The sequence below is a fragment of the Symphodus melops genome, assembly GCF_947650265.1.
Source record: "Symphodus melops genome assembly, chromosome: 5".
In the NCBI taxonomy this organism is placed as follows: Eukaryota; Metazoa; Chordata; class Actinopteri; order Labriformes; family Labridae; genus Symphodus; species Symphodus melops.
Window position 1 is genome coordinate 23,360,779 of NC_136695.1, and position 19,357 is coordinate 23,380,135.

The 19,357-nt window shown below is 42.3% G+C and overlaps 1 protein-coding gene across 1 annotated transcript in view; it reads left to right on the forward strand.

Annotated features, from left to right (window-relative positions):
• The window catches only part of erfl1 (Ets2 repressor factor like 1), an 86,848-nt gene that overhangs the window by 9,750 nt on the left and 57,741 nt on the right, over positions 1 to 19,357 (forward strand). Inside the window, exon 6 of the mRNA XM_079344551.1 lies at positions 9,417 to 9,467. The gene's annotated coding sequence lies outside the window, so the exon portion shown is untranslated. The remainder of the gene's footprint in view (positions 1 to 9,416; positions 9,468 to 19,357) is intronic.

The window sequence follows — 19,357 nt, forward strand, 5'->3', positions numbered from 1 at the left end:
ATGGGGGAAACAGTTGTCGCCAGAGACTTTTATTGACTTTTTCCCCCCCTCCTCTGTCCACGTGACTACCAGATAAATTCACACAGAGAGAGGGAAGGGTAGTGAGGGGAGAGAGAGAAATGAGAAAATAAATTACTCTGGAAAGATATGACGATAGGCTACACGCGGCTTTAAATCTAAAAGGGAATTCGCGACACACTCGACCAATTTGTCACTGTGCTTTTTGCCTCTTTTCATTTCTTTTTGGTACTTTTCCCCCCTATTATTTTTCACCCCCTCAATACCCCGATGCCCCTAATTTACCCCACTTTTCCCATGTAGGCCTGTCCAATTCTTTTTTTACTCCATGGTTTCCAAATGTATTCTTCAGAATCTAAGAATTGTAGAGCTGTCATGTGAGGATATAGTCCCCCCCCCCCCTCCGTCTCTCTACCTGTATTAAAGGTGTTTCCCACATGTCCAGGCCTTTATGTGTCTGTTTGTATTTTATGACAAATCCATAAATCCATCCACCTGCACTCCCCTTACAATAGGTTTTCCTTCATGTGTAACTACAATCAGATTTGTGCCTCATCCTCCTCCTCCTCTTTCTCCTCCCTCCTCCTCCTCGTCCTGCAAACATTGGTCTATCAAAATCTGAGGGAAAGAAGGAAATGAGATGCATCGTGGAAAAAGAACGAGCCGGCTCACAGTAAAGGATGTCTAGAAAAGAGGTGGAAGAATGGAATGGAAAAGAGAAAAGAAAGAAAACGTAGACTTAAAGTATACCCCCCTCTCTTTTATTTAATTTAGACGCCAGGCGAAAATCGATCCTGCCATTCGATACGCAATCCGAATCAAGGCGAATTAAGCGGGCGGAAATTAACTCTGAAAATATTTTTGATGGAGTGGCTTGTAGTCTCTCGGCCAAATGGACTGCAAAGTGGAACAAATGACAGGGGCCTAGTGGTGGAGACAGCGCCGCTCCATCTTCCATTAGGCCGTAATGGGATAGGTCCAGCCCCCTAGCTCGACTCGGCTGCATTAATCAAAACAGCCGCTATATGAAGATTTATGGTTCTCCACTCCAGCGAAGCCGGAGCCAAAGCCAGTTCTCTGTGTGTATGTTTGAAGGAGGGGGTCGGGAGTCTCCCCCCCACCCAACCTCCTTCTCTCTCTCTCTCTCTCTCTCTCTCTCTCTCTCTCTCTCTCTCTCTATCTCTCTCTCTTCTCCTTTTCCCTCTTTCCTCTCTCTATCCATCCCAGAGACTTTGCTCCTACCTGTAGGCCTGAACACAACATGCACGTCTTGCTTTACGCACACACACACACACACACACACACACACACACACACACACACACACACACCCCTTTAATCCGGAGACTGTGTAATCCCATTTTGTCATTTTTGGTCAGCCGGCGTGACAAGCCCTGTTTCTTGTGTTGATTGAGTAATAAACCAGTAAAAGCTGATCTGCATGCATATGAGCATGAGCAGTTAATCAAACATTATTTCAAGTGATGTGGTGGGAAATAAAAAGATTTTACATGACCTTCAGACAGCACAGGCCAATCCACAAACAAACTGTTTAATTTATAAATGAAATGATTGTCACCTTTTTTTTTTTTTTAAAGACCTTCAACATGTATAATATTTCCAGTGATTTAACGCATAATCTCTTGATTTTAAATCATATATAACTATAAGGGTGTCCTCTCCTTACAAGCCTGATTACATCTTTGGATTTCTTATTTTGTAGTTTTTCGGTGCCACCAAGTGCAACTCCTCCTAAATCTCTGAGCTGTACCGGTTCGTCTGTTGTCACATCTTAGCCACCCAACGTAACAACCAGCAAACAAACAAAATAGGCATCCTCTGGCGTTCAGTGGTGAGACTTTAGATTACAGCCCGTATCGCTGCAGCTCCTCTCTCCACAGCAGCCCATTAGGTGTGTATAGCCCGGTGAGCAGGCCTGCTGCTGTGACGAGCCAAAGGGACAGACAGGGGGAGACAGTGTGACGGAGAAGAGTGTGGCGGCTTGAGTAGATTGGTGCTGGGTTCCATCCAAAAAACTTCAGCCAAGTTTTGATGAGATGAGACTGATCAGACCCACTGCTGAGAAGGCCCTGTTTTACTTTTTTTCCCATTCTGTGTGTGTGTGTGTGTGTTTCTTCCACAGGTGAAGACGGATGAACTCTTTCCAATAGACGGATCGCACCTCCATCTATTCACACACACAACACTCTATTACCTAACTTTCACAGCTCTTTCCTAACCCTCTGTATCTTGTCAGTGTTTTCCCCCATTATTTGTGTCCCCTCTCTTTCTCCTCCATCTCGCTCCCTATATAATTCAACTTCACCCTCTATACCCCCCATTCCCCATAATCTGGCCTCTAACGCTCCCATGCGGATAAGCAAACCAGCATGGAGACATCTCTATATCCATCTATCTATCTCTACTTTCCCTTTTGCTCTCCCTCTTTTCCCCTTTTCCCTTTCTTCTTCCTTTTTTCCTCGCAAAGAGGGGAAGCTCGCTGCCAGTTTCAGTCTACAAAAGGGTTTATTTAAATTAGAAACGCTTCAATCTCCTCACTCCCCCCCTCATTCGTTTCCTTCCCTCTCTCTCTCTCGCTCCCCCTCATTCGCTTACGTGCCTCTTTCTCTCGGCCTAGGGTGACTCCCACCTCTCCCCGCTGACAGTCTCCAGGGTCCCGTCAATGCCAGGCAACTTTGTTTTGTAGATGGAAGTGGTGGAAAGCAGGGTTGGAAGGAGAGAGGAAACGAGGGAGAAGAAAAGTAGAGGCGGGAGAGTGGGAGTTGGAGAGGGGTCAGGGGAGACCTGTTAGTCAGTGTACTTTAGTTCCTTCTTCCTCTCACGGCTCATTCCACTCAGATTAGGACCAGCAAATGGCTTTAGGCTGCCTCACCTGGCTTTGGATCTCCTCATCTCACAGACACAGAATGTCTTTTTACTCTCATTATCACACACTCAGATGTATCTTTTCCTTAAAAGTCTCCTCTGTCCACTTTTTGTTTGTTTATTAACCTTTTTTTTTGCCATATGTGCACATTTTTTTCTACATATTTCCTCCACTCTCTCAGCGACCAACAAGGGTCAGTCATCCTACCTCATCATCTCCTCAGTTAGCTGTGACCCGTCCCCACGATAATCCCTCTATCCTCCTTCCTAGGGCTCTAATCCTCCCCGCCGTACCCACCCCTCCTCCTCACCCATTAACACACAATTATTTTGGGGGGGTCGACAGGGATGAGGGGGAGGAAACGAGGTGTGGAGAACACAGAGAGACTGTCTCCCTAATGGCTGAGTGACACCAGACGAGCTCATAGATCATGGAGATTATTAATACCACTGTTAAACACCCCATTGAAGGGCTGCCACCATCCACACAGTCACACACACACACACACACACACACACACAAATCACACATCATCTCTCATTCCCTGCACACATCTTCATATGAGCTGCCATTCATGCTTGGTGAATCAGCATCAATTTCATTTGAGTCATTTAAACAATGCCGTGTGCTCATTACAGCATGGGGTTGAGGGATACGATCAGATTTACAATTACAGCTCTCATTGGTAGTGCGAGCCATTTTTCACCAGGTCGTTTCCTTATGACTCGCCACCTGCAATATTTCTAATGACTGTAATTCCAGGTTTGATCTGATTATCCTGCATACAGTGAGGTGAGAGATTCTCTGTGACTTGTCAGTAATGACCAGGGAAATGCGGCCCTTATACGGCAGTGGAGGGTCACTGAATGAGAGGAGATGGAAAGGCAGGATGAGAGGTTGTGTGTGTGTGTGTGTGTGTGTGTGTGTGTGTGTGTGTGTGTGTGTGTTTGTGTATGCGTGTATCAGTGACCTGTCCGTTTAACCGTTGGGGTTCTGGGGAGATGGCAGGGGGAGCCAGGCGTCCCTGGAGAGCAGGGTCTGGGGAAATCACACTCTCACTTTCACCAAACAACCTGGAGGCTGCATGGCAGCTGGCAGCAGCCAATACACACTCCCACTCCCTATATCCTAGTTTATATGCAAAGAGACTCCTAAACACACTGGATCTGTGATGTATGGCCTGCATAAAACATCTAAATTCAGTGAGAATCACACATCTAGCTACTTTAGCACAAACTAATCTGTTAGTCAAATAAGAGAGAGGAATCTAAAAAGACTACAGGACCTCGTCCATTATTGATCATATTAAAAGGCACTTGAATTGTTTTTTTTTTTATTTCAAAGAACATCCCTAACTTCCAAATTTTGAAGTTTACTCTTGCAGAGACCACTCAATAACAAAAGAAGTTGTAGTCAAAGCAGGGGTGTGAAAGCTTCGAGTTCAACCGCTCCATTAGCTGATCTCAGGTCTCCCTGTGAGCGCTGCTAGTGCCAGCTCATTGATTCCTTAACTAATCACTCTAATTAAAAGGCCTTTTTTTTCATCTAATGGTTTACATGGCAGCACTGTACTTGCATTTAAGGTTAAATTGCCACACAAATATACATAGAATTCTCCCAATAATATCAGATCTTTGCTTTACATTTTTCTCGATCTCCTCCCACTTTAATCTAGCAAGATGATACTACTTTGTGGAAGTTCAAGGCCTTTATGTAAACAGTACGTGTAGCCAAGACTGCTGCTCCTGAAAATACTTTGTCACCTGAGGAAATTGGTTTCCTGTGCATGCTGCATGTTATAAATTGCTCTTTTTTTGTCTATGAATGATTCAGGCAGAAAGAATTTACACCCTCATTACTTGAAGAAACTAGAATAGTGCAGTCATTAAATAATTAGAATTAAAAAAACTGCCAAAGAATTATACAATGTCTCAAGCCGTCTTGTTTTGATGGATGTCTGTTTATGACTCGTTCCGCCTTGAAATTCCTACAACATTTCTTTCCTGATAATATATCAATTTATCAGCAGAGATTTGTATGTTAATTTCCTCCCTCCCTCCCCTTTAAAATAAAGTATCTCTCTCACAAACGATCTCGAACTAATTAAGCAAGCGTTAATTAAAAATTCAAGAGAGGATAAACGCGGTGGAATTGTTATGGAAACGTTGAAGTTAATCAAGCTCTCAAATTATTGATAACATCCTTAGAACAGTGATCGATCGGGAAGACATTAAGTGGCAAAATAAAGCAGCTGCGTTCACATTTGATGGGTGGTGCTGCGCGCGCGGGTGTACGTGCAAAAACAATTAGGTCCATAATACATAATATTAGCCCGCATGACAAATAGGATATCTTTTATGTCATTCCAAACTTTCACGTGTGCACGTGCGAGTCCGTGGCTCGTGCGTGTGCACTGAGGGGTAACAGAGAGGGGAGGGTGGATCTCTTTATCACTCGAACGCCATTAATCAAATGTGTGCATTCAAATTGCATTGTGGACTCCAAGAGACCGAGATATTGACGTCTGTTGATGTGAATATTTCCCCTCTTTGCAGGGCTTTGCTTTTGTTTTTAAAGCAGCGTGTTTACATGTTTCTCCCCTGCCTGCATGTCTGTTTACGCCGGTGTCAGAGCCTGTGTGGCATGTACTTACAAGGCGCTTCATCATCCCACCAGCGATAGGAGCAATTCACCCATAAAGTGGGTCTTTCGCCCATAAATAATATTCAAGTCGCTCTATTGTTAAGTGAAAAGTTGACTGGTGTTTGATTTTTTTCTCTCTTTTTTTTCTTCTTCTTCTTTTCCACGGCGACCTCGGGTTAGGACTCATACATCACGGGATGACAGCTATAGAAAGGCCCTAAATTAGCAACTAAATCGAATATTGATCAGCTATGTGCGGCCCTGCGAGTCGCGCCTCCTTGCCGTTTTTTTTCCAGAGAGAAAGAGAGAGGGGGGGGGGGGGGGGGGGGGGGGGTGAAAACGAGAGATAGAAGGGGGGGAGGGGGGGTGCGGTGAATGGTGCTTCTCTCTCTCTCTCTCTCTCTCCCTCTCTGTTTGACTTTAAGTGTTTTTGTGTGTATTTTATCGCCCATTGCTTTGGACTCAAAGTAAATGCATGCTTTTATATTGGAGGTTTATTGTTATAGATGCAGTTTTTTTTTGCTTTCACAACCAAATGAGGCAACAGCGTAATACTAATCAATAGCACATCTCCCAAGGAGTAAAAACACGACATACGTTCATTTTTTGCTTTCGTTGTCCATCCATCTGGGTTACAACCTTCAGATCTGCCCCGCTCCTTATTGTTTACATAAAGTTCAAATGAAGTCCCTCATTACCCACTCGGCTATTTGCTCCTCTTTATGGGTCGTTGACTGTGTTGGCGCTGTTGCATCGACTTCCTCCTCATCCCCGCACGAGTGGGAGGTCGGCCGCGCGCGTGCTCTCGCAGCGGGGACGCGTGTGATGAAACGATCAAGGAGGCTCCCTCCCTCTCCCCCCTCTTTCTCCCGGGAAGTGTTGTATGTCCGGTGCGGCGATGAACCAAACCCAAGGCCGAGTGGGAGTAGGTGGTCAAGGTTGCGCCGGGTCAGTGGGATTAGCCCCGGCATGCTCTCGAACAAAGGGCCGGATCGTCAAGTGCCGCAGAGTCTGGATCAAAGTATCGGGTGTGTAGGACAAGTGGGGCGTAAGACAGGGATGATCTGAGGATTACAGTGGGCTAATTGGAACGGATACGTCCAGTCCATTAATGGAGGGGCTCAAAACTAGGCCAGACTTTCTGGACTTGTTCCTGTTTTGTTTTGTTTTTTACGTTTCAGCTAAATTTTCTCTTCAAGAAGGAAACGTGGCGAAAAAAAAACGTTGAGGTGAATCTTGAAATGCCACAATAATAACACATCTAGTGAAAGTCTTCCATATTAAGAATATAACTATTTAAAAGAACTGACATGTTGAATATCACATTCATTTAGCCTACAATACGGCCACAGATTATTGTTTGAGGTCTTTCTGGATAAATTGCTCCTGTGTTTTGAGATCAATCTTTTTGTAAAAGTCACTTAAGCTGCTTAATGAATGTGGTTCTGAATATTAAAAGTATCAGGAAATTAAGTTTCGGTACACGTCTTTAAGAGTACTTGAAACTGCATTCTCCCTCTCACAGTCTGAACATTTTTATGAACTCCACAAATGATTCAATTTGTCCCACGATCGTCTTCTAACGTTATGTTGCCGTTTAATCAAAGTCATATGATTTATTTGCATCAAACACATGAACATGTCATACGTTCGGATGTGGCCTTAAATAGGCTTTGAACAAACCCCCTCAGTGCGGTTTTAAAAAGTAGCCTGAGCACATTGCCCTATACGTCCTGTAAGTCGCTGTCTGTGGTACTGAATTGTATTTTTCAGGCCCTGCAGTCATCAGTTGTGGTGGTCACAATTTCTGTCCTCGGTGCTGAAATCACTCAGAGCTGTACCATAACCTGCTACCCTGCAAACGGGAGGCAACGCTGCAACTTTGTGTGAAGACATGCCTCGAATTAGTTTACGTTCCGAATTGCACAATAATAAAACAACACCTATTACACTTATCAATACATTGGACAAAGGGCCATTTGCTATCATAATCACACGATTGTATACAATGACATTCAAATTAAGCTACGGTAACTACTGTTAAAGAGTTTTACCGAGTAACATATTTACATTGAACTATTATTAAGTAAAGCAGCAAGGCAGAGAGTTACGACGTAGGAGTCAGATGAAGTTACGTCTGTGGCTGAGATACCGCGCGCGCGCCCCTCCCTCCCTTCTTCACGCGCCTCTCGGGCGACTAGCAGCTCTTCGAAACTCTGCTCGAGGACATTCCGGGAACCATCTGTTTCCGGCAGAGCTGCGCACGCGGGGCATGCAGGAAGCGGGGCTCAAAAATTCGCGAGGAAAGGTGGTTGTCTGCCAATGTGCTTGTTGTGAAATATTGCCCTCCCCCCCTTCCACTTGAATTCCTGTCTGTCTGCTGTGCTGTACACCTAACAGGAGAAATGAAGTGTTGCAGACAGAACAGAACACCAACTCAATAATCGTGCACGACGTGAGGGTGTCAAATTAGCGTATTTGTAGAGATATATCACCGATGAAAGGGGTTGAGAAACGGGTTGTGGTACAATTAAGTTTACCTGTAAATACAAACACATTTCCCACTATTAATGACAGTTAGGGCGGGTGCACAACAAGTGTTATGGGAAGTGTGTATGCACGTGTCAAAAAAAAAGAGGGAGCGAAAAGAGTTGATGTTGGCAAAGGCACAAACTAATTTCCACCTCTCTGATGAGAAGTGCCTTGGGCATTTTCAGTGAAGGGTTTAATACAGGAACCATGAAAACATTTAATCGTCTCATTTAATTTAAATATGATAAAATCCCTCTTTTGTCCAGTTCTAATTTTGTTACATGTTCATTTAAATGTTCTTTAAGAGTGTTGCCATTAGCAGTGGGATACTGTTGGTGTGCTTGGGACTGATCCAAAAATATGACATCCCCTCTTGCTCCCACTATAAGGGGCATGCTATCTACTAAACCCTCGAAAAGGTGAGATGATGGGGCCTGCAGATCCATCACCTGAGACCAAAGTAACTTGCAGATACTTCACAGTGTGTTTAAAGTGTTAACAGGATCCTCGCCTGGGGGCAGAGGAAAGAGTTCTCTTTTCATGTGTGAACAAGAAGCCTACTTTCACATGTACAGTTTTCTCTTTTATATTACGTTGTTTTTTCATTCTGTTAATGTAACGGATTGTAGTGAAGATGAACCATAAAAAAATGAATTTCTATCTTACTTGATAGTATAAACATTTAGATCCCTGAACACTGTTGGACAGGACAGAATTAAAGATAACAAATAGTTTAGAATTGACAAAACTTTTGGGGGAAATTTTTAATCTGTTACAAAAAGCAGATTTCTCCAATGTTTTATTTCTTCTCTGATCTTAAAAATTGACAAATATCATAATGGAAAACAACTTTAAACAACTTGATCACGATTACAGAAACTGATAGAAAGGTGTTTGATGCAATGTCAATTAGCAGAAATCATCAACCCTAAAACAGGTGCAATAATTGCCACTTTGATCTGTGAGTTTTCAAAGTAACATGAAGCAACTAACAGAACTCGAAAGAAGGCAAGTTGTGAAAACAGCATAATTATAGAATTGCTTTGAAGGAAACTATAGACAAAATATACCCCAAACTATTTAATTGACAAATATGAATGATAGCCACAAGCTAAACAGAAATTGTTAATACAGATTCGACAAACGCAGCTTATGACCAGGCTTCCTGATATCACCTCCCCTTTTTACTGCAAAGTCTTTGATGTGTTTTTTTCCCCCTGTATTTATCCACAAGTTTTAAGTAGCTTTCTCTTTGCCATTTTGCAGACTTGGAGAAGAAGAATGTTATCACATTTGGAGAATGATATTGATTAATGAGAACCTTTTTGTCACACAGAGAGGCTACGGGAGACTGATCACTAAAGATCAAAACAAAGGAGAAAGCCAGGTAAGAGCAAACAAGGAGGAACAATAAGCACAACTGACAATGGTAGACACAGCATTGTTAGCCTGAACATGACTTGTGAGATAATAAAAAAGCAGGAGAAAAGAAATAAAGAAAAGAAAAAATCTTTGAAAGTAAAACAGAAAAGTACCATCGAGAAGCGAAGGATTGAGGCAGGGGAAACAGAAGGGTAGAGACGGAAAGAGGCAGGAAAGGAGGAATGAGGGATAATTGCATTAGAAAGAAGAGAGGGCCAAAAGGAAGGAAATGATTAGAGGAGAAGGGACTGATATCCGATAGAGAGAAGGAGAGATGGAGGAGGGGATGGGCGGGAGAGGAGGGTTCTGTTACCGCCCGCCGTTCAATACATACTGACACTCTCTCTCTGTGTCAATACACAAACACACTGTGTGTCCCCATGTGTGTGTGCTTATACAGGTCTGTTAATGCTAGTCTAGCTTCTAATGTCCCATCCACAGTCTCAGAGGAGCTTTCATGTCAATCGGTCTCATTCCCTGCATCACAGTTCATCTTGAACTTCGATGTTGCATCCCATAGTTTCTTGTTGCGCTTATAAGATTTGAACCGATTTATCTAAAAAAAAGTGTTTTACTCCTTTTCACATAATCATTAGCCGAGTGCATTTAAGTTCACAACCAAACAATCGTTAATATCTTCTTGTTTGATCTGTGAGAAACCATCTTTGAAATATGAACTACCTTTCATCTTCATCTGTCTTTGTTCCTCTGTTTGGCCTGTTCTTTATACTTTCACCTTGTATTTATCTTACCTCTGAGTTTTACTATCTCACCGCATATCTCCCATGCCTCGCCATCTATCAACCACCTTCCCCTTCTTGTTCTCTGCATCACTCCCTCCTTCCCCGAGCTCCCTCTTTCTAGGCGGCCTACCTTTTGTCCCTGACCCCTACCCTGGGTGTCTGGGCATTGACTGGCTCTCTCCGTGTCACTGGAGCTCCCTGTCAATACTTACCAGGTTTGGCCACCCTCTGCGCTGTGGTCGGAGAGTGGGGGAGAGAGGGAGATACACGAGATGCTCCACAGCACCGGGAGATAAAACAAAAATGAATGAGAGGGAGAGTAAAACAAAAAGGGATGGAGAAGAAAATGATGAAGGGAGGCAGTGTGTGAAGCAGCTGAGCTGGTCAGAAACCTTATAAGGTTGTTACACTTTAGTAGAGCCTTCTTGGTTTTTGACATTTGAAGCTTTACAGTGTATGAGCTCAAGAACATTGTTATACCACCATTAGATTCCCCAGATATCTGCAGCCGTCGAATACAATTCTTCAGTTTTAACAATCTGTGTGTCTACCTCTTCTTTCTTTCTTTTTTTCCCTTTTTTTTTTTTACTTGATTGAACTTTGAGAAATGGCAAGTTGAGACAAAAAGTTTTGGATTGTATTTTTCATAGTTATAGGACTTAGTGGGGTAAAACAAAAAGGCATTCTATGCTGTTAATTGAATGCGTTGCATAAAAGTAAAACGCATAAATCTTAACTGCGAGGGTTATCTATCTCTTTCTTTTTAGTGTACATCACAGCTGGTTTTGCAAAATCATTTTGATGGCGCATGATGTTTTTTTATCCGAGTAGGTCCAACCTTTTCTGTTGCTTTTCATTTATTTATTGACGTGGTCGATGCACATCAACCATCGTTGCTTTAAATATGCAAGTGTTTGCCAGTCAGCTAAGTCTCACTGCAGTCTTTGGCAGGAGTTTCAACTCCTCAAATAAAATAAAATGCACCTCAAAATCAATACTGTGAGAAATCTAACAGTGAAGGACAGAAAGACGCTACAATAACAGCAAAATCTGCAATGTCTTCCATACATATAGAATAAAAACACACCTGCAAATACTATATCAAGTACGACGACTGTCATCAGAGATTAATCAAGCCATTATGATTAACCCCAAATTGTGTCAATTTTTCAATAACATCATCTTGATTTTTGCAAATTGACTCATACAGACTACACCTTTGTTCCACCATTTTTTTGTTAGATCTAGTGCTGTCAGGACCTAGACTTTTGTATCTTACAGATCCCTTGTATTTATTGTTTCAGAGAGCTTTCAATGTAAAACTCACTTTCAGTGTTAACCAACGGGTTGTGCTCATGTTTTGGGGGAACATTTGGAAGGGTAATGGGGATTTTTGTGGATGTTTATTTTTGCTGTTAAACATTAAGGTGAGAAAAGTACAAAAGGGAGAGGATTTGCATCAGAAGGAAAAGTTAAAGGAAATCTTTACATAGAAAAGGAAGTCAGCGTGCATGATATCAGGTTTGGAATTAGTATGCTAACAGCTTTATATATGTTCTTATTTATTGATTGATTGAGATAAATATATTGTGACTTACAATGTTCTTTCGGGTTAATAGAAAAAATCATCAGATGTGATAACCTAAATGGTTTTACAGGCTGTCATACTAAATGTCATTGTGTACATGCTCATCTGAAATTCATACAGTATCATTTATAAACTCAGTGTGAGCGTCACTCCCTATTTTACAGTCTACTCCATCTGCAGCATGCTCAGCCTCCCATTCCCTCTTTCCCTCTTTCCTCTTTACTCTTTTCATTTCCTCTAATCTCTCACTCCCCCTTGCTCTACCTCCGTGTCACTTTGATTTCCCTATCCACTGGCCTGTGGGATGTGTGATTGTGTGTGTGTGTGTGTGTGTGTGTGTTTGAGGGAGAGTAAGAATGTATATGTGAGCATGTCTGTTGTCTGTTAAAAGTGCATGACTTAATTGTGTAAAGCAGTTTCACAATCGCTGTAAGTGAATCAGTGGATGTGTCCTTTAGCACATCAGTGTATGTGGCATTGGAATTACATGGAGTGTCGCATGTAATCCGTGCACCCTCTGAATACGCACACTCCTTTTGGCTTTGGTTGCAGGTGTCAAATACATTCTCTGCTTTGTTTCAACTATATTTATATGGATACCAGCGCGAGGGTTTTCATGCATACATTTATGGTTGTCTAAGTATACAATTGTGTGCTCAAGCTTGTGTATAGCTTTCGTGTATATGTCTGTGTTTTGGGTGTTTGTGCATGAGTAAATACATGTGTTTTTTGCACTTATGTGTGTGTGTGCAGAGACGCCTCCGCGTCTGGGCTGCAGCCTGGATGGGCCCGTCTATATGAGAGTAGACAGTGTGCGCGTGGAGAGCAAGGGAGTGAGAAGGACGTAGCGGCAGTTAGGGGGGAGAGGCAGCGCCTGGCCGAGGGGCCCCCCTCTCGTAGACAGTTTGACTGATGACATGCATTAAACAGTTAATCTGTCTGATTGAATGTTTGCTTCCTCCAAATTGAAACATTAAACAACAAGGCGAGAGAGAGAGGGAGGGGAGAGCCCGAAGAGGAGAGAGGGATATGGCTTCATCTATTGCCCAAATCATGCAAAGCATGAGACTGGAATATATAATACTGTCCTGTGAGCTGGAGAGAGGGGAGCCAGAGGAGGAGAGAGATTGGAAGGGACAGAGAGAGGAGTGTGAATGAGGGAAAGAGAAAACAAGTGAGGAAGAGAGATGAGAATGGAAAGGCTCTGGGTAGGTTCGGGGGGTGAGAGGAGAGGAGGGTTAGCCGGGGGAAAGAGAGAGAAAGGGATCAGTGAGATGTAGAGGATACACGAGAATAGGCCCATAGAGAGACGCCCTGCAGAGACAAAGTTCTTTTTAGCTGACAGTCCAAAAGAGACTAAAAGCAAAGATTAAACAGCATCAGTTGGAACGGATTTTGCTGTTATTATAAAGAGAAATAGACTTTAACAATTAACACAATTTGTCCCTTTTTGAACCTCACACAGATTAAGCTAGAACAAATCTCTCTATGAGGGTCTAAAGAAGTTCCAAAAAGCCTTTGCCTCTGATTCTATGTATCTGACAGGAAGAAAGGAGGCAGTTGTCACTATTTCATTACCTGGTTTATCTTCCTAGTGCCACGACCCCTCTCGCAGAGCCTGGATCCACCTTAGACAGCCAGCTCTCTCCCTTTGGGACTGACACAGAAAGCAAGGCGCAGTCTTTCAGGCTCCTTCTCTATGTGCTCATAGGTGACGGGCATCCTTGATAGAGTCGTCCTTAATTCTATGTGGAAGTGGATCCTCAGCCAGAGAAAGCCTTACATGTTTGATATTTGAACGATGATAAGGATGCTCCAGGTATTGTGCAGATATTTATGACCAACAATATGTAACCTTTAAAAAGTCGATTCAAAGGTTGATTTAATTATAGCACACTAACTTGTTAAGACAGTTAGAAACATCCCTGCAGAGATCATTCCTATCAGATTTTGATGTAACATTAGGCTGTATAGTTATAGGTGTCATCGTTGTCTCCTGTTTAACAGCTTTACATGTTGATATTATGGGAACAGTTGCATGCATGCATACACATACCCCACATGCAGACAGATTGCAAGCAACGGGCTGAAGATGCAGTGCAAAATCCTTTCCACACATTTTTCAGTATAGTTTTCCATGTATAAAAAAAGAGTTAACTTTTGCATTCAAATGTAAGCACTGATTCCCATAAGTTCTTACCTTTCTCTGTGTTATTTCACGTTGTTACTCTTGCAAGCAGAAGCACTCGGTCCTTAATTTCTCAATGTTTGGAGATGCAAAATGACTAAACCACCATAATGAGTATTCCTATTTATGTAGCACTCATTGTGCGTGTCCCTGATAGGAATAACAACATAAAGTGTCCTGCAGAGTCACAGAGTAAAGCATAAAGAGTCCCAAAAAACAACAACTAACATAATGATGTATGTTCATCTCTTAGACCTAACAATATGTAGCAGGATATTATTAATGCCAGTCAACGCATGGATTTAACAAAACTATTACAAGATTCAAAGTTAAAAAAAAAAAAAAAGAATACCCCATGAATATTAATACAGGTCATATCAGATTTGTTATTTTTATATAGAAAGTCACCACCATTTTCAATGACATAACTGTACAGAGACAAATACATTCAGTTTGGTTTTATTTTTCATAGCTCAGGAGATTGATGCAGAAGCCAGAAGGAGAGTAAGAAACAAGTAGACAGATAAACAATAGGTTAGCTTTTATCAGAGCTGTGTCCACAGAATGGCTGGTAGTAGATTGGTAGAAATTGTCTGACCCCTAGCTGGTAATGTGATATGTCATTTAGCCTTAGGCCGACCCCGTCCCCTCACAGGGTTCACAGCCGTCACCATGCTCAAAATGGGCTTCCCTTCCCTTTGTCTCAAGTGCATATTCTCGTCAGTCAAAATGACCATCATTTTCACCCCCAGCTGATTTTGGTCCAGCTCTAAGACTGAGGTATAATTGCATGAGCAGACACCAGCTAGATCTTGAAGAGCACATAAGCTTAAACCCACTTTACCACCTAACAGTCAGCAGCCAGAGAGGAGAAAAAAAGACAACAAGAGGAAGATGAAACATTAATGGATAGGTTGCAGGATGGACGGATAAATTGATAGATCTTTTAGAGAAGGTCAAACTTCTGTGCCCACACGCGGGACCATCATGAAGAGAAGAGAAATTGATTGCCGCTCACAAAGGCGCTGAAATGACTAGAGAAATTATTTTCTGGGCAATGAACATTCTAGGAGGTATGGGGGGAGGTGGGGGCTGAGAGAAAGTGCAAACCTTTCTCACAGGGTACAAAATGGCTCAAGCAAACTGCTGTCAAGTGGAGTTGTTGGTGAAAGATCATTGAGTTGATTCTCAGGTAGATCCGTGCCTAACGGGCTGACTCCTTGTGCATGAATAGGTTTATACGTCTGTATTCATGTCATTCCTGCATGTTAACAGACCTTTTCTATCATGGGAGCGATAATAAACATATGGTTATTGTTGCCAAACAGGATGCAATACCATAAGGTTGAGACACAGAAACTACTTGGTTATGTTTTGAGAAATCATCGTGCTGTCTGTTACACGTTTTACTTCGAGGATAACTCAAAAACGTTCATCATGTCTTCTTGTTGGCGGGGGGCCGCGGCATGCCTGGTGGGGTGATCAGGTCTATTCGGCTGACCACGACCCCGCAGTTTTGGCGGGGACGTGGTCCGACCGGTGGCTCTGACAGCCCTGCTGGGCGTGTGCCGCAGGTGCCAGCTGTCAAGATCTGCCAGCTCACCCGTCACACGATGTCAGTGAGACACTCTGAGGAAGGCGAGAGACATCCGCCGAAACTGTCAGGTAAAGAGCTACATCTACTCTTAATACTTTGTGTCTGAAAAAAGAAACAAAAATGCCTTACTTTGAGGATATTAAAAGATGTTAAAATATGTGTGACAAGACTTCGTGCCACATCTCAAAATATTAAAAGGAGAAAATATTGCTCTTTGAGGTGAAAACCATCTTGCGATTTTACATTTTACACTGTCATCTCGTGACTACCGTCTTCTTTTCAAAATCATTCCTTTGCTCCCCATATAGGTGATTATACCTTAAAGAAGCCCTATATGGTAGTGAAATATAAAAGTTGGAGCATATATGCTTTATTCTCTGAACTGTATTCAGAGAATTTACTCAAATAAAAATGTGGTTCCTGGAACGCTGCCTGGATCTAAAAAGCTATACCAGGAGAGTAACTGTTGCGGGCTCCCACCATCACTTCTCGTGTAGTATTTCATCTTCACACACAGTTACAGGGAACACATTTTCCTCCGAGGGAAGTTGTTTTATCGAGTTATTTACCACAGAATCGGAACATTTCTCCAACTTTCTCATTTCTCTAACAAAAAACAAAGTTCACCTGTAATACAAAAAGTGGTGGTTTCACCTCATCAACAGATAATATTGGCTACTACTTGGTAGCCAAGGAGGTATGCAGCACTATACCACCAAGTTTCTTTAAGTGTTGAGTCTGTTGAGTTCGACTCAAGAAGTAAACTGTATTAATAACTTATTAACATCTAATGTTTCATGGACCTAAAACAAAACCTAAGCCCCAAATCCTGACACACTGAGGTAACACAGTGATTGTGTCAGTCTGCAGAGATGAGCACATACAAAAGAACAGGTTATAATCTCAAAAGATCTCTTAATATTCACAATAGAACCATTACTGTTTTCCCTCTCTGTGACAGCAAGGCTCAAACAATAAGGTCTTTTGTTGCAAGCTATAAACACTAGTTGGACAACACATGAACTTCAGCACGCCCCTGCCATTTAGCAAAGCTAGGAAAGAAAGTCCTCGCCTGCTGTTCGGATGAGAGGAATGATAAAGTACGTATGGCTTATTAAGAGAATTACTCTTTTAAGATTGACATGAAAGAAATGGACATTGAGTTCCTTCATCTCCAAAACAGTCTCATGGTTTCACTCGATTAGGCATTTCAACCCAAACATCTATAGAACAAGGTTGTAATCCTTAAACTCTGACTCCACTCCATCTGTCATCAATGGTTCCTAACATAGAGGCCTCTGTCTCATCCCAAACATTGCTTCTCAACTAACTCCACCAACGGTGCATTAAACACCAACCTCATGAGGGTATGAGTGAGTGCACAACAACAAACAAACTACCCCCAGGAGGCCTTAACTAAATGAGCTTCTCTTACATTACAAGAGTCACAGCACTTAAGCATTCCCCTACTCCACCCTTAAAATCTAGCAGTAATGACGAATGTTCTCCACTCATGGGGTTTGTTCTAAGTACCCATCAATGTTCTTATTTGATGGGTGATAATGAGTGATCCTTAGACACATGAAGCCTTCTAAGCACAGACTTATCATTGCTCTTGGCAAACCTATCAATTCGTTTTCCAGATAAACAAATCTTTCACTACATCCCAACCTCATCACCAAATGAGCAATCCTCCTTTCTCGTGACAATCCCCCCTTTTTTTGATGACAATGAGGCCCCTACTTTCCATCCTCACGACTTCCCTAATGACACTCAGATTGATAGAGAGGCCTCCAACAGCAGCCCAACAAATGGCCCCACATCAGGACCAGAGGAATGGAGCACAGTGGCAGATATGTAGATCTTGGGGCACAGACAGAGATGGATCAGGGGGGCTTCTGTGCAGATAAACAGAGTGAGGTTGATTGCTAGCACAGAGAGGGGCCATTACGGCGAATCCGCACGCTAATCATAATGAATCACTTACTTATTAAGCGTTAATTATGGCACGCAAATACATCCCATGCAGGCAAGCGAGCAGGGAGGCAAGCCACTCTTCTAGGGGGGTTCAGGAGAAGGCGAGGAGGCCACATTAATTTATTCTTATTTATTAATTTTCCTCATTAAAACAACAAGGCTGTGGAATAGAAGTGTTTTCTTTGGGTGAAACAAATGAAGGCCCTGGAAAACGAATATGAAACCAGGCGTAGCACGGTGTAAACAGTAAATCATGTGAAGTGATGGCGCTTGTTCAGCTGTTCATTATTAGAATAGCTTTATCCAATTGTGCTGCCCCCTCTTACCCCCTTTTCTTTGTTTATATCACAACGCAGCCACACACACACACACACTTGTGCTCTGGTGATTTGGATAGATGGCAGATTTCATCATCATTATTCAGTGAATGGTTTACTTGCAACATCGTAATAAGCCACAGCCTCGTTGAATGCATCCTCCTGAAATGCCATAAAATCAGACAGAAACGCCACATCTTTCCTATTTGATTGTCAAATGTGTAATTTTCTTCGACTGCACCGGTCTGTAACTGGAGATAAACTGCGTCTACCATTTTTTTCAAATTCATTCATCTATCCCACCTACCTCCTTTTCCACACTACCTTCTCTCAATTTCCCGACCTCTCAGTCCTGGAGTGGCCCACCTGAGCGGACGGGGTGCAGTAATGGCGTTAATGCCCGGTAATACGGGCCAGATATTATAATCTCAACACTGTCACATTGCGTTAGCCGTGGGAGACTGATGTGTCAATGCCACGGCGAGCAGGTGACGCGCAGGGCTCAGGAAGCATGGCCCGGTAATCGCCCAATACAGACACATTTATTTTGGAGTTGAATAAATTTCACCACACAGCTTCTGCCCCACCAGCAGCAGCTGTTTTGGTTGAAACTTGAGTCTCTTCATCAGTCAGGAAAGAGACATTACACCAAATGAATAACTAGATAGTATGAATCCGTTTTTAAAATAAAAAATGATACTTTCACTTTTTCTCAGGAGTTTTCAATTTTACAATAAAATCAAAGCTGCTCTCGAATGGGCTTTTTAATTAATTCATATGTGTCTGTAAATCATACAAATGGAGGTAAATAAGGCAGGATAGGTTCTGGACTTTCTGTTAAAGCGGTAAACTTTGCATTATAAAAGAACACATTTGCTGTTGTTTGACTGATCAATTATAGGCTTTAAATAATTCCACCTCACTGGCCAAGTTATTGGCACATACAAGAAACTGGACTCATATTTCAGAAAGATGCAGATACAGACACACAGTTACTTAAATATATGAAGCGTACCGCTCAGACCGCTCAGATCTGATGCCTGCTCTGCATACAGTACAAATGTTACATCATATATTTGACTAAATCCTATTGATCAATATCAGCAAACGTCAGAGTATGTTCAGACAGATTTCTTCATTCAGACGGGCTCTTATAGTTACGGTTGAAAATCCAAGTCAATCGAAACCTGACTGAATGTTCCTCTGCACTCATTTTTGAGGATGAAAATTTAGCTACTCCGTTTTTTAGCGCATGCTTGTTGCTAAATGAAGCGAGGCTAGGCATTAGCTACACTGAGATGAATTGATTGCCTATGTAGTGGTGGAAACAAAAGTTTTTTGATTTATTTTGGGTTCCGTGTGTTGCACACAGGTTTTGTTCAAAACATGAAAAACAGAAGATACTGTGAAAATTACACATTTAAAAGTGTAGACTCACACCTGTC